The sequence below is a fragment of the Myodes glareolus genome, chromosome 1 (assembly GCF_982192425.1).
Source record: "Myodes glareolus chromosome 1, mMyoGla1.1, whole genome shotgun sequence".
NCBI classification, from domain to species: Eukaryota; Metazoa; Chordata; class Mammalia; order Rodentia; family Cricetidae; genus Myodes; species Myodes glareolus.
The window spans coordinates 133831640-133845245 of record NC_142026.1 but is presented as its reverse complement, the minus strand read 5'-3'; the positions used below and the strand labels follow the sequence as shown (position 1 = coordinate 133845245).

General features: G+C 44.4%; 1 protein-coding gene across 1 annotated transcript in view; it reads right to left on the bottom strand.

Annotated features, from left to right (window-relative positions):
• The window catches only part of Tulp4 (TUB like protein 4), a 160592-nt gene extending 151470 nt beyond the window's left edge, over positions 1-9122 (bottom strand). Inside the window, exon 1 of the mRNA XM_085687695.2 lies at positions 9019-9122. The gene's annotated coding sequence lies outside the window, so the exon portion shown is untranslated. The remainder of the gene's footprint in view (positions 1-9018) is intronic.
• Positions 9123-13606: the final 4484 nt, after the last annotated feature.

Below are 13606 nucleotides of genomic sequence, written 5' to 3'. Positions count from 1 at the left end.
CCTTAAACTCACAGAAATCCATAATAGGTTTACATCTCAGTAGATTTTCTTCCAATATGTTAGACAACTACGTCGTAAAATGGCATGATTCCTGAATAATGAGAACAGACAGTGGGTAAGACCAGGCAGACTGAACATGGAGAAAGGAACTGGACCAAATCCTAAGTTTCTAGGAGCTCATTCATCTCTAGCTTGTGAATGAGTCCAGACTCCACAGCACACTTCCTTCTTCAGACATCTCGCCTTGGGTCCACTTCACTGCTCATTAGCACCACAGGAGGCCCAACTCAAACCAATTTTGCTAGTCATTAACAATCTAGTAAAAAGTCCAATAACTGATTAAAATTAAAAGGTTGAAGTAATTGGCTTAAACAGACCTCCAGAAACTGACAGTGCTACCATACTTCCCCTAAATTTGGCTGGTCTTGTAAACACATGACGAACAGATCAATTCCTCAAAGCCAACTATACGCCTCGTTTCTGTGTCACAAGAAGAAAGTATACTATCTGAACATGGATGAAAGACAACTAAGAGAGATGCATCGATACGATCCCGATAGACAAGAAGATCACACAGAAAGTCAGAAAACAAAACTTGTACCCAAGGCTCACAGAACTAAGAATGACAGTCACACCATTTCTGAATCAATTGACCAACCTGCCACCCTCTATCTTACAATAAACTTAGTGCATTAAATTTTTAGATGTTGATTTGAAAGTACCTCATGACCACTGCTGAGTCGCTCTATCTCCGTGAAAAAAGCATTTTCAGCCTAAGAGAGATCTATAATACTTAATATTTCTCATTGTTTTTCTTAAAAAATGTACAATAAATACAAATCTCATTCATTATGCAAACTTCCTATTGTTTTGCAAAATTTTTCAAAACATTTGAATTGATTGAAACTTTAAAAATAAGCTGAGCATAATCCCAGCACTTGGGAGGGAGAGGTAGGCAGCTAGATCAGTGAGTTCCAGAACAGCCAGGGGTGGGTACACAAAGAACTCCACACTCACACATACGCACACTCTCTCTCTAAAAACAAAAACAAAAAATTAATAAAAATAAAAACAAGAAGAGGAGGAAGAGGAAGAAGCCACAACCAAAACCAAAACCAAAAACACTTTAAAAATATATTTCATACAGCCATTCAGCTTGTTCAAAATCCAGAAAAGACCTGAAGTCATTAGTCAAAATCAAGGATTGATGCAATTAGATAAAATTGAATTACAGTGATAGTCTGTAAACTTCACACATTAGCACTTTGCTGATAAGAGAGACCCAGATATCACACAGCACAGTCCAAAGGAGGGCAGAAATGCAAAACCAAACAAGTAAGATGCTATGATAAATCCAAGGAGATGGGGAATTAATGTTCCAGGAAGTTATCATGGATAGATTCTGGGCAGCACCCAAATCCTACACTACCCCTTCATTCCCGAGTCCCTCAGACCACTTGGAGCGAGGAGACAAAACAGTACCAGGCCACTTTCATTCTCATCTCTGCCACAGGATTAAAATAATTACGAATGAACCAGGTAAGGAAGCTGTGAGCTTTCTAGCTTTTATTAGTTGTGTTTTATTCAAGGCTTTTAAAATATTACAGGATTTCATAAATTTCCAACATATGAAATACCAAACTGGGTTTCTCATTTCATGGGGAAAATGACAGGAATGAAAAATGGAAAAGGTTCAAACTGTCTGGCAGGGCTAGAAAATACAGCCTGAGCATCGACCACATTCATCTACCTGGTTCTCCTATGATCCAATCTCTTCAAACCATCTTCCAGATAGACTAAACCAAAGATTGCTTTTGTTGTTGTTGTTGTTGTTAGTTTTGTTTTTCGAGACAGGGTTTCTCTGTGTAGCTTTTGGAGCCTGTCCTGGAACTCACTCTGTAGACCAGGCTGGCCCTGAACTCACAGAGATCCATCCACCTGCCTCTGCCTCCCAAATACTGTGATTAAAGGTGTGTACCGCCACCACCCAGCTCCAAGATTGCTTTTTAAAATCAATGTTTCTCTAATTTGACAAATACCAAAGTAGAGTTACACTTTCTGATTATATAACAATTAGTAGTAACTCTGACACTCTGACAACTGAAACAGTCAGCTCTGCCGGCCAGGGCCATAAGCCTAACTTCTCATGCAACTCTTAACATGCCAGCCACTGAAGCTGCGCTTTCCACCTGTTACATACACTGGCTAAGAGTGTTGCTGGAACTTAAGAAATGAAGGTACTCCTGAAAACACCCCACATGTGGTAACAACACTGCTCATCTACTCTTCATACACATTTTAAACATAGTTCAGCCAGCTGCTCACCTGAGGAACTCCGACACTACTACTTTATCACAGCTGCCAGAACTAGTGATGTGCACAAGGGGAGGCACATCTACTCCAGACAATCAGAAATAGGAGAGGACACAGCATTGGAAGGGTTTTCTGAGCAAGCTCTAGAAGGCCCGCTAGAGTCTGAGGAGTCTCATGCACATACAAATCAGGAGTCAAGTGCCCCAAATAATCCATGATTATCTTCCCTTTGTTAGTGGGAAAAGAACGTGTGTCCAGTAAAATGAGTAACATCTGTCCACAGTACTTGAGTAGATTTCAAAAACATTGAGCAATGGAGGGCTTTCCCACATGGGGAGAGGGAGCAGGAGGTGTTTGTCATGTTATTTGTTGAGACAGGGCTTTGCTATGGAACCCAGGTTGGTCTTGAACTCACGATCCTTTTGCCGAAGCCTCCCCTGTGAAAAGATTATAAGCACACACCAACACATCTGTTCCTGAACAAAACTGTATTTAGAAGCCAGTACTGTAATCAGTAAGTAGCCAAATCAACAACTAAAACGCAAGAGTCAAACATTTCAACTGTTCTTTGAAAAAGCCAAATTCTCAGCCTTAGCAGACATTAATATACTACAGAAACTTTAATTCAATAGCTCTAATATGCCCATTCAAAAAGACACTCAAACATTAAAATTACCAAAAGAAATAGTAATCTAACAACTTAATACCTCACATAAAGTGTTTACAGTTCTTTTGTGCCTGTTGCAGCATAAAGCTGGATAGTTTTAAGGGAGAAATCTCTTACATGGTCGCACAGATTATCTTCTTCAAAGCTTATTCATTCTGATCTACAAAACCATAAGCCATAATACTACACTGTTACTCTCAAAGGCTTTCTAGGTAGACTACTACGGTCCGTTTTTTTGAGACAGGGTCTTACTATGTAGCCATGGCTGTCCTAGAACATCCATATAGAGACCAGGTTGCCTTTGAACTCAGAGATCTGCCTCCCTCCACCTCGAAGTGCTGAGATTAAAGGCATAAGTGAGATTAAGGCTGACTACTGTGTTTTAATTCTACTCTTAATATCCTCAAGGGTATGCTGACACCATGTAAGTACAAAAACTGCTACTTATTCACTGACATCAGAAAATATATGTGGTTCTCAACTGTATTTAATGAGGAAAACAGCGTAATTTTTAAAAAACCTTAAGAATCAAATTTTAGGGGCTGAAGACTTGGCTCAGCAGTTAAGAGCACTGGTTGTTCTTCCAAAGGACCTGGGTTCAAGTCCCAGCACCCATATGGCAGTTTACAACTGTCTATAACTTCAATTCCAAGGAATCCAACACCCTCACACAGACATACATGCAGGCAAAGCACCAATGCACATGAAATAAGTAAATAAATCTTTTTCTAAAAAATCAAAACTTAAGGCCGGGTGGTGGTGGCACACGCCTTTAATCCCAGCACTCAGGAGGCAGAGGCAGGCGGATCTCTGTGAGTTCGAGGCCAGCCTGGTCTACAAGAGCTAGTTCCAGGACGGGCACCAAAAACCACAGAGAAACCTGTCTCAAAAATAAAAAAATAAAAATAAAAACTTAATGTTGACCAATAATCTTCTATGAAAGCAAGAGGAAAAAAATAGAATTGACACACTGATACAAGTCCTGACACATTAAAGGAAATGATAATTAAAGGAAAAGGAAATCCCAAGTTCATCTGTTCACAGTAATTTGATGGATAAATGGTAATTACTCAACATTTCTGAAGAACACATTGCCTTTTAAGTAGACAAGCAGTAGGTATCTATTTCCTTGTCTTCTCCTTTCTTCAATTCAATGTATTCCAACTCTCTCTGTGACTTCTTCCCAATCCTGTACCATGTCTGTGGAATGCCAACTGACAGCAAAACTATTCCATACTCTCTTTATTCTCATTCTGAGTGTGTGTTCATTATTTCAGAGGATAAATTCCTATTAATTGTAGATATTCTAGGTCAAACACTGTGCATCTTATTAGATAGCTAACAACAGCACTTCAGACTGAAAACATCAATTCCAACCTCTTCTGCACCCAAGGGTAAACACGTTTTCCTTCATATGTACCAGTCCTGTGAGTTACTATCATCCTTATTCACACTCCACATTGGCAGATGTCCAAATATTAAAATTATCAAAAGAGGGAATAGAAGTCACAGTAATGCCATACTGTAACTGATTTTAAATTTTACCAAATTCACTTGCATTAATTAGGGTCTAAATTATCAACATTACAGCTGAAGATGACACCTTAGTCCTAAGCTCAGGCTGCCATACTAAATTATCATTGTCTCTCAGCATCCATAGGGGTTTGGATCTCATTCTTCTCATGGAGTCACTAGCAATGCACAAAAAATACAAGAAATAAGTCAATGAACATAACATTATAGGAGCACAATCTGCAAAACTCAGTTTCTTCAATATAATTTACAAAGAGAAAAAAGATGGAGAACCTATGGATGAAAGAGACTTAAAGTCGGGCATGGAAATATGTACACACCTGTAATTCCAGCACTAGGGAGGCTGGATGATGATCATAAGTCCAAGGCCAACCTGGTGTAAATAACAAGTTCCAGGACAGTTAAGGGGTACATAATGAGACCCTGCCTCAAAAAGACAGAGGGAGGGAGGGAGGAGAGGACAGTAAAGCAAGGGAAGGAGAGGAGAATGCTAAACAAATTATTTAATTGCAATGTGTGGACCTTATTTGGTTCTTAAAACAACTATATGTAGATGATTCCATAATTAAATCTGTTCCTGTCTTTAGACCATAGATAACAATACATAGCATAATCGGGGAGTAATAATGGACATTTGGTATATTAAGAGTGAGTGTGTGTGTGTGTGTGTGTGTGTGTGTGTATTCTTTTTGAAACATCACAGATCAAACCCAGGCCATTCTCATACTCTAGGCAAATACTCTTAGTGTTGAGTCACATCCTCATCACAAGTGGGGGACGGGGGAGGCAGAGCACATGTGGTAGTCAGAGGACATCTTGTAGGAGTTAATTCTCCCCTTCTACCTGGTGGATTCCAGGAATCAAACTCATGTCATCAAGATTAGCAGCAAGCACCTTTACCACTGAACTATTTGATAACCCAGAAATTATCTTTAAAAATAATCATATTTATTGTGAGAAATCTTTTTAGAGCTGTACTAAGATATAGACAAAATTACAAAACAGTTGATTTGCTTTTAAATGATTCAATGACAGGAAAAGAAGCAACCCTAAAATTAAGACTGAGGATGTTGTATAATTCTAAAGCTGAAAGAAAAATAAAATGCTTCAGAGTATACTAGTGCCTACCTTTTTTAATGGTTAAAAAGTTGTTCCATGATTAAAAAAAAAACACCTATAGCATGTTCAAGGTCCTGGGTTCAATATCCAATAGCACTACAAATAATAATAGTTAATGATAAAGTTAATACTTAAAAAAAGATTTTCCCACATCCTTAGATCCTTTTTCTAGGTGCTCGACTTTGGCTGAGTTTTTACAGCTCAAGACATATTGAATGTTTCATACATATCACTCATTTTTCTAGTTTGCCCACATATCTTTTCATTCACATCATTCTTTGCTATATAGATATTTAAAATAAAGGAAATTCTAACACACAGATAAACGTGGAGGACAACATGCTAAGTGATATAAACCAGTCAAAAAAGGAAAATTACTGTGTGGTTTTAATTGTGGTTAGTTCTACAGTGGCAAAGAGGTGGTGCAGAAGTTAGGAGAAGGGAAAAACAGAAAGTTCTTGATTAATGGGCTCCAGACTGGAAACCTTAGTGGTAAGTGTTTTTTAACAATGAATGTACTTAATGCCAATGAATTGTTCATAACGGCAGAAGTAGTAAAGGTATCCCAGCTTTTATTATATACTTTACCATAGAATATTGTAATTATGTTAAAATGTAGTAACTAAATTAACATTACCCCAGGCAAACTGAAAGATCTGACATGGCTACCTCAAATTCCATGCAGTTTCAACAGTCTCAGTGCGGGCAAATGAGCCTTGGGAGACTGACAGACTTCAAAGGCCCTAAACAGGACGGAATGCAGTAACTACATCACAGCATTTTATCCTGAGGTTTTACCCATGTTTAACTACACTTTACCAACAAATGCACCATGGGGCCACTCCCATGGTCTTCACCTTTCCCCTCTATAGCAAACAGGAGAAAAATGGATACTATGAATGTGGTCTAAGGCCACTGATTGCCACATACCTTATCCACACTCACAAGAGCCATCCAATACCTTTCTGAATCCAGCCTGCAGCAAACTCAAAAAGAAAACTGTGTTCACATTTGGTTCTATAACTATACAGAGGGCTGGACTCTGGCTTGAAAAAGGGTTGTGTCTCCACCAAGCTTCATTACTTAGAATCTCAGCACCAACAGAGGATGTTTTGATTTAAACTCTCTTCATAAACAACAACTATTACTATTAATAATAGACATGATGATAATGATAATCTCTGCTACTACTATTAGTAGTTGTAATAATAAAAACTCTCTGCATGAGGCTGCAAACACACTAAAGTGAACACACTAAGAGCACCTGCTGCTCTTGCAGAGGACCTGAGTTTGGTTCCCAGCATCCACATCCGATGGCTCACAACCACCTGTTTTGGCAGCACATACACACACTCAGGCACAAACACATAAAATAAACCTAGAAAGACAAAGAGGAAAGGTATAAAAGGGGGGCAAGGAAGGGAAAACTCATTACAAAATAAAAGTTGGTTTCATGTATCATTCATCCTTTCAAAGGTTAAAATTCCATTGAATTTTAGTGGTGGAGGGAGAGTTGTAGATCACTAAATGCATCTCTTATATCTCCATATGCAAACCAGCAAGTTCAACATAATTCACAATCATCGTTTCTAAGTTATTTAAAATACGCTTAGTAAATACATTATGATTCCTCAGAACGTGGGTAAGAATGGCTTTCCTCCATGCCTGGAAGCTCCAAGGTGTTTAAAGTATTTTTCCCTACATGACTTCCTCCCAAATCTGAGTCTGGAGGCGACACCTCTCCCATCACCTGGAAATGCTGCTACTTTCGCATCCCTTATTAAATCAGACTCCCTTTCATGTTTTAAAAAAATTCTCATCTAGTAACTCTTTCACACAAACTACTCTTTAATTGAGGAAGCAAAAACTAGATGTGGCTATTCACAAATGCTCATACAATCATTTCTCCAACAGTACCACAGGAAAGGACACATGTGACTTCCATTTGGAATGTGGCTCACGCTACATGACTTTACATCAGCTCCCAGCTGCCCACCCTTCTGAAAGCTACAAGTCTTCCCGTGGGTTTTCTGGATTGGAGTAAGGTTATGTGCACGGCCCAGTCACTTTACACCCTTCCCAAACGGAAACTCTCCAGGAACAAGGCACCTTGCCCCCTGGGATTCCTGCAAGAACTAAACTCCCACCAAGGAGTGGAGACTCCAGGTACAGAAAAGCAGATTTAAAATAAAAGGGTCTTGGAATGGTTTTTACGTTCCTCTAAACCTTCGGAACAATTTCCCCTCCTAGAACCTCCTTCAAGGACTTAAAGAAATGCCCTTAAGATGCTCGACCACTGTAGAACAGAGGTGGGCCTGGTGTTGTGGCACAAACCCTTAACCTCAGCTCTGAAGGCAGGCAATCTCTTTGAATACCAGGGCAGCCTGGTCTGCATTGTGAGTTCCAGGCCAGCCAGGGTTGAACAGACCGTCTCAATAAGTAAATAAGTAAGCAAACAAACGAAAAAAGAAAATTTTAAAAGAGGAGCGTCCCCAAGTAAAGAAACCCTGAAAACAATCCCCTCTCCCAAGGGAACAGATTATCCCCGGAGGGAGAAGTCTAAACCTGACTTTCGCATTACCTGGGCAGGCAGACAGGTGGAAAGAAGAGGTCCCTAAGTGACATCAACCCCACTGACAACTGTCAACCCCTCCACCCCCAATTCAAGCCACAAAACTCGATGGCCCTCACCTTCCCAAGCCAACTATGCCTCCACAGAAAGTAGACACCTCCTTGCTAATTGCCCCAACACGGTGTAACTTCGCGACAGCATCAGGAGCTGGGTTAGGGGGGCGCAGGGGTAGAGGAAGGCTTGGCGCTGGGAGCGGAATCTCCGTGATTTTGCCAGAGGAAACCGCACAAGCTCCAGACAGCAGAAGCGCCGGGATTGCCATGCAGCTGCCACGACAGGTGACCGGGCCGCTTTGCAGACACCCGGCTCACCCGCTGCCTGGCGGGGCTTGGCTCAAGGTGGGGAGGGCAGAAAGGGGGAAAAGGGAAGGAAGAGCCGCCCCGGGACCCCGAGGCCGGCAGAGACAAGGGACGGAGGGGAGGCCCGGCCGGTCGGTTTCTCCCCGGGAAAACCGTTGGAAGGAATTTTTTTTCTGTCTCCACAATTGAGAAGAAGAAGAAAAAAAATGGCTCCAAGCCAAACGCCTTCTGATTTACACACACACGCCTGAGCTCCTCGGTCGGCCCATCTCCTCGCACGCCGGAACAATAGGCGAGCGAGCGAGCGAGCGAGCGAGGCGCGGGCCGCCCGAGCTGGGGGTCCGCTGAGGAGCCCCGCGCCGGCCGGCCACTCCCGCCGCGCCCACCGCCCGGCCCACGCCGCCCGCTCCCCGCCTCCCGGGCCCTCACGGCCGGGGAATCCCGCGCAGCCTCACCTCCCGAGCGGCCGTGGCGGCGGCCCGGTGCCTCTCCGCCTCCGCCTCCGGCAGCCCCTCGGCGCCGCCGCCGCCTCCGCCGCCGCCTCCCCCCCGCGTCTCGGCCGAGACTCCGCCTCCCTCAGCCGCCGCCGCCAGTCGGGCTGCAGGCCACGTGACGGCGCCACGTGACCGGCGCCTCCCCGAGCGGACCCGCGGCGGGTGGTGCCGCCCGTTGCGAGCGAGCGGGCGAGCGAGGGAGCGAGCGCGGAGGCGCGCGCGCGCGGGGTGCGGTCTCGAGCCTCCCACGCGCCGCTCGTTCGGCTCCAGGCACGGCCACGGCGCCTGGAGCCTTCAAGGTCCTCGCCGCCTCCGGAGTTTTCACACGCGATCGGGTCCGGGGCTCCCAGCGGGGGCCGGAAGTGGACATCAGGCCGACTCCACGGCGGCGCCCACCCGGAGCCGCTCGCAAGCACACGGCGGCTTGTACTATGAGCCAGCGTGGCTCCCGTGGAAACAGTCATTCTAGTACATCTGGCGGTGCTACCGCTGTCACGACAGTACTCCCTTCAGTTGCTTTCAGGGAGAAAAGAATCCGTAGCGTCATTTTAAGTCATACAGGCAAAGAGGCTTCACAGCCTTTACCCCCTCTCTTCAATGGATGTGCTAAGAACGGAAACTTCAGCCATCCCTCGGTTTTCCATCGTTACAAAGAAAGCGTCGCTGGGTGTAGAGAATGCGTGGTTTAAAATTTAAAAATAGACGAGATCAGCATCTTTCCTTAAGGCAAGGCTAAGAACAGGAGAGTCTTTCAAAGTGTTAGGCACTGTTTTCTATTTCTGCGAATCTGCAAACGTTTAAAAGCACTTTACGGTTTTGTGTGTGTTCTACAGACAGGGGCTTCTTTAGCGCAGGCTAGCCTCAAACTCAATTCTCCTGCCTCAGCCTCTTGAATGCTAGTCAATTCAATTTTTCCTTGAGTTAATTCTGTAAAAAGCTTGAGTAAGAGTCCGTCAGGTTCTAAAACTGCTGGATATTTTATAAGTGTTAACAAAGGTCTTGGTTTCTGTTTGTTTTTAAGACAGGGTCTCACTATATCGCCTAGAACTCTGTGTAGACCAGCCTGGCTTGGAATTCACCGAGGACCACATGCCTGAACAACACAGGTGTACTTTCAATTGCAAACACTCTGTTAACATTGTATTTCCTTATTCTTTCTGTTCTCTGCTTCGTGACTGCCTCCCCGCCCCACCCTGTTCCTCCCCAGAAGGGTCTGTTCTCTCTGGTGACATTTCAGATGGAAGGTGGCTGGCTGAAGACCTTAAGCTTGGGTCTCACCTGGGGACTCACTTATAGTAATCTGTGGAGTCGGCTGTGAGTCTGCATTTTACACTTTAAGAACCTTTCTAATTCTGGAATGTCAAGAGTTGCCTCTTACTTAGGAATCTGGGGCAACTGGGAGCCATTAGAAGGGAGATTTGGCAGGGGGACCCCTTCTACAGGCCTCTGAAATCCCACTGGCCCAGTAGTTTTCATTTCATTGTGCTTAAAATACTTTTTCAATATTAGAATTTTAGAAATTAAACCAATATACAATAACTGCTGAAGAGGATCACTACAATGAGCAACATGCCTCTCTGCCCAGTGATACTGGCTCCATGATTAACTGGTTTTCCCTTGGCTCTACTTCACCTTTGAGAAAAACTTCCTACCACCCTAACCAATCCCCTATTAAACTGTGAGGGGTGTGTGACTTTTTTTTTTTTGGAACATTACACTCTCTTCTACCTTGGGGTCGCACAGTGAGCTCAGAGTTGAACAGCCGTTCTGGTCTAATGTATGATGACATGGTGATGGCATGAATGTTGTGTGCTCTCCACTGTGTGGCTGAGCCTCTGTGAAGGAGGGTGAGAAGAAGGTGAGGATGGAGCACCACTACACTGCTCTACCTAAAGACTGGTCCAGCAGGCACCAGAGCTCTGCAGTTACAGCTAGGGGACTTGTTGGTCCCTCCTTGGCTCTCCATCCTTCTCTTGACACCCTATCACATTACTGAGATACCCAGATCCTGGAACCCCAGTGTCATGAGATCTCTCTCCTTTCTCCCCCCTACCCACCAATCCCAGTGGGTATCTCTCATCCCTCCTTGCTGAAACAAAATCCAAAGAAAGCCCCAAGTATTTGCTGATTCAACACTTCAGCCACCAAGATACTCAGCACAGGCACATGGAAATTGGATCCTGGACACAGGGAGATGGCAAAGGAGCCAGAACTTTTGGAGAATAAGATACAAGCCTTTCAGTGTGTTCTGGGAGCCAAAAATGTTTGTGCCAGCTTAGGCTTCATTGCTGGAAGCACAGCATACAGCACAAAGGATAAGTGCCCACATCTCCTGGACTGCTCTGAGTCAAGCCACTTCTACACTACCAATCCTGGGTGCTGCCAGTCATGTGAAGAGAGACTGTGCCAGTACAGGGCAAGTTATGAAGATGAGTGTGTGTATGGGGGGGGTGGTGTGAGAGCTCTAGTCACTGTCTAGGGTCAGGCACTTCTCACAATCAGTTTGTGAGGGCAAGAATGTTTAACTCCCGAAGAGACTCAAGTTCAGCTTGCCATCATTCACTGAGTTCCTACTCTGGACCACACTGTCCAGAACAAAAGCTCTGTGTCCCCGGGGATTTGGAGGGTGGGATGCTGATTAAAACAAGGAAAGAGTCCCTATCAGGGTGACCCTAGAAGAAGGCCAGCCCTGACCGGTAGCCTTGGATTTGCTGTGGCCATTTTATTTCTCCGATGAGCTGGACTGGACACTCAGAACAGCTTCAGTTCCCGTCTGTGCCTTAGAGGCTAAAACTCCCAATGTTTCCTCTTCCTCATCCTTCTCAATGCCTCCCGGGACAAAGTCACAGCCGGACCCAAAGCCAGGATCAAAAATCTGCTTGGCTCACTCTGGAAGGGAAAAAATGGGGAACAAGAGAAAATGACCTTTTTTTTTTTTTTTAACAAAATGGGACTGAGCTTTTGCGTTTGTCTCCTTGGTGCGGCCTGGAAGCAGAGAGGTGGCAGGATGGTGCACAAGGCCTGCTGCTGGGCAGCTGGAGCATTCTCCTTCCTCCCAGTCCATCCTTCCATGGGTCTAAAGGGCATATGCATGTCTGGAAATATGTTAATAGTACCTCACCTCTTGCTGTTGGTTTCTGTTTGTTGTGTTGTCTTCTGACAGGATCTCACTGTGTGTCCCAGGCTTGCCTGAAACCCATAACCTTCCAGCTGAACCTTCCAGAATGCCAGGGCACCAGGCCTGTGGCACTAACACCTGTCCCTTGATTAGCAGAATTCTTGAGACAGGAGACAGGAGACAGGAGAAGTTATTTATGAAAGAAACTCCCATTCCTGTGGAGGAATGAGCCCAATGTCCCTAGACCCTCCATTGCATAAGCCTGTCAAGGCCAGTGGCTGAGGGGTTGGGGACTTGGGGGCGTTGGAAGTGAAGTTGTTGAGAGTGGGGGAAATGTGGCTCTTCTGTGCAAGACTGTGTCGAGGCTCTAAGGGTATATGCTGGAACAATCTGACCCAAACTTCAAGACGCAGTTGTCCTCTGGAAACAGCTACCTTAGAGCTGGCAGCTGAGGGCTAGGAAGGCTGAGGCTGAAGACATTGGAGTAAGGTAGCTGGAGCGAAACCAGACAGCAGACACATTAAAACTGTCTCACGGGCTGGAAAGATGGCTCAGGGTTTAAGAGCACTGACTGCTCTTCTGGAGGTCCTGAGTTCAAATCCCAGCAACCACATGGTGGCTCACATCCATCTGTAATGAGATCTGGTGCCCTCTTCTGGCCTGCAGGCATACATGGAGACTGAACACCGTGTACATAATAAATAAATAAGTCTTTAAAAAAAAAAAAGGAAAGAAAACTGTCTCACCAACTTTATATAACCCATTTGCTCTATTGTGTTCCATTTTGCTTCAACCACCACGTGGAAGAAAGAATCAAAACTCCTGAAGCCATAGCAGATTGCGGGCAGAGCTCAGTGATGGAGCATTGTATTAATTGTTTTTATGTTGCTGGGATAAAATACCATGGCTAAGGCGATTTACAGAAGGAAGGGTTTGCTTGGGCCTATGGTTTCAGAGGACTAAGAGTCCATCATGGCAGGGAATCCTGGGAGCAGAAACAGCTGAGAGCTCACACCTTGAACCATAAGCATGTAGTAGGGAGAGTAAAGGGGGAATGGCTTTTGGCTTTGGAAATCTCAAAGCCTGCCCCCAGAGACATACTTCTCCCAGCAAAGCCACACCTTCTAAACTCAGCCAAACAGTGTCGTCAGCTAGCGGCCAACTGTTCAAACATCAGAGTCTATGGTGAACATTCTTATACGAAGAACAATAAGCATTTTATATCTGAGTGCAAACCTCAAGTCCGACTCCCAAAATAAAATCACAATTTCAGAACAACCGAAGGGGCTGGAGAGATGGTTCAGCGGTGAAGAACACATCTTCTTCTGTTTTTGTTGTTGTTGTTGTTGTTTTGTTTATTTTGGGTTTTTTTTGAGACAGAGTTTCTTTGGAGCTTTCAGGGCACTCACTCTGTAGACCAGGCTGGCCTCT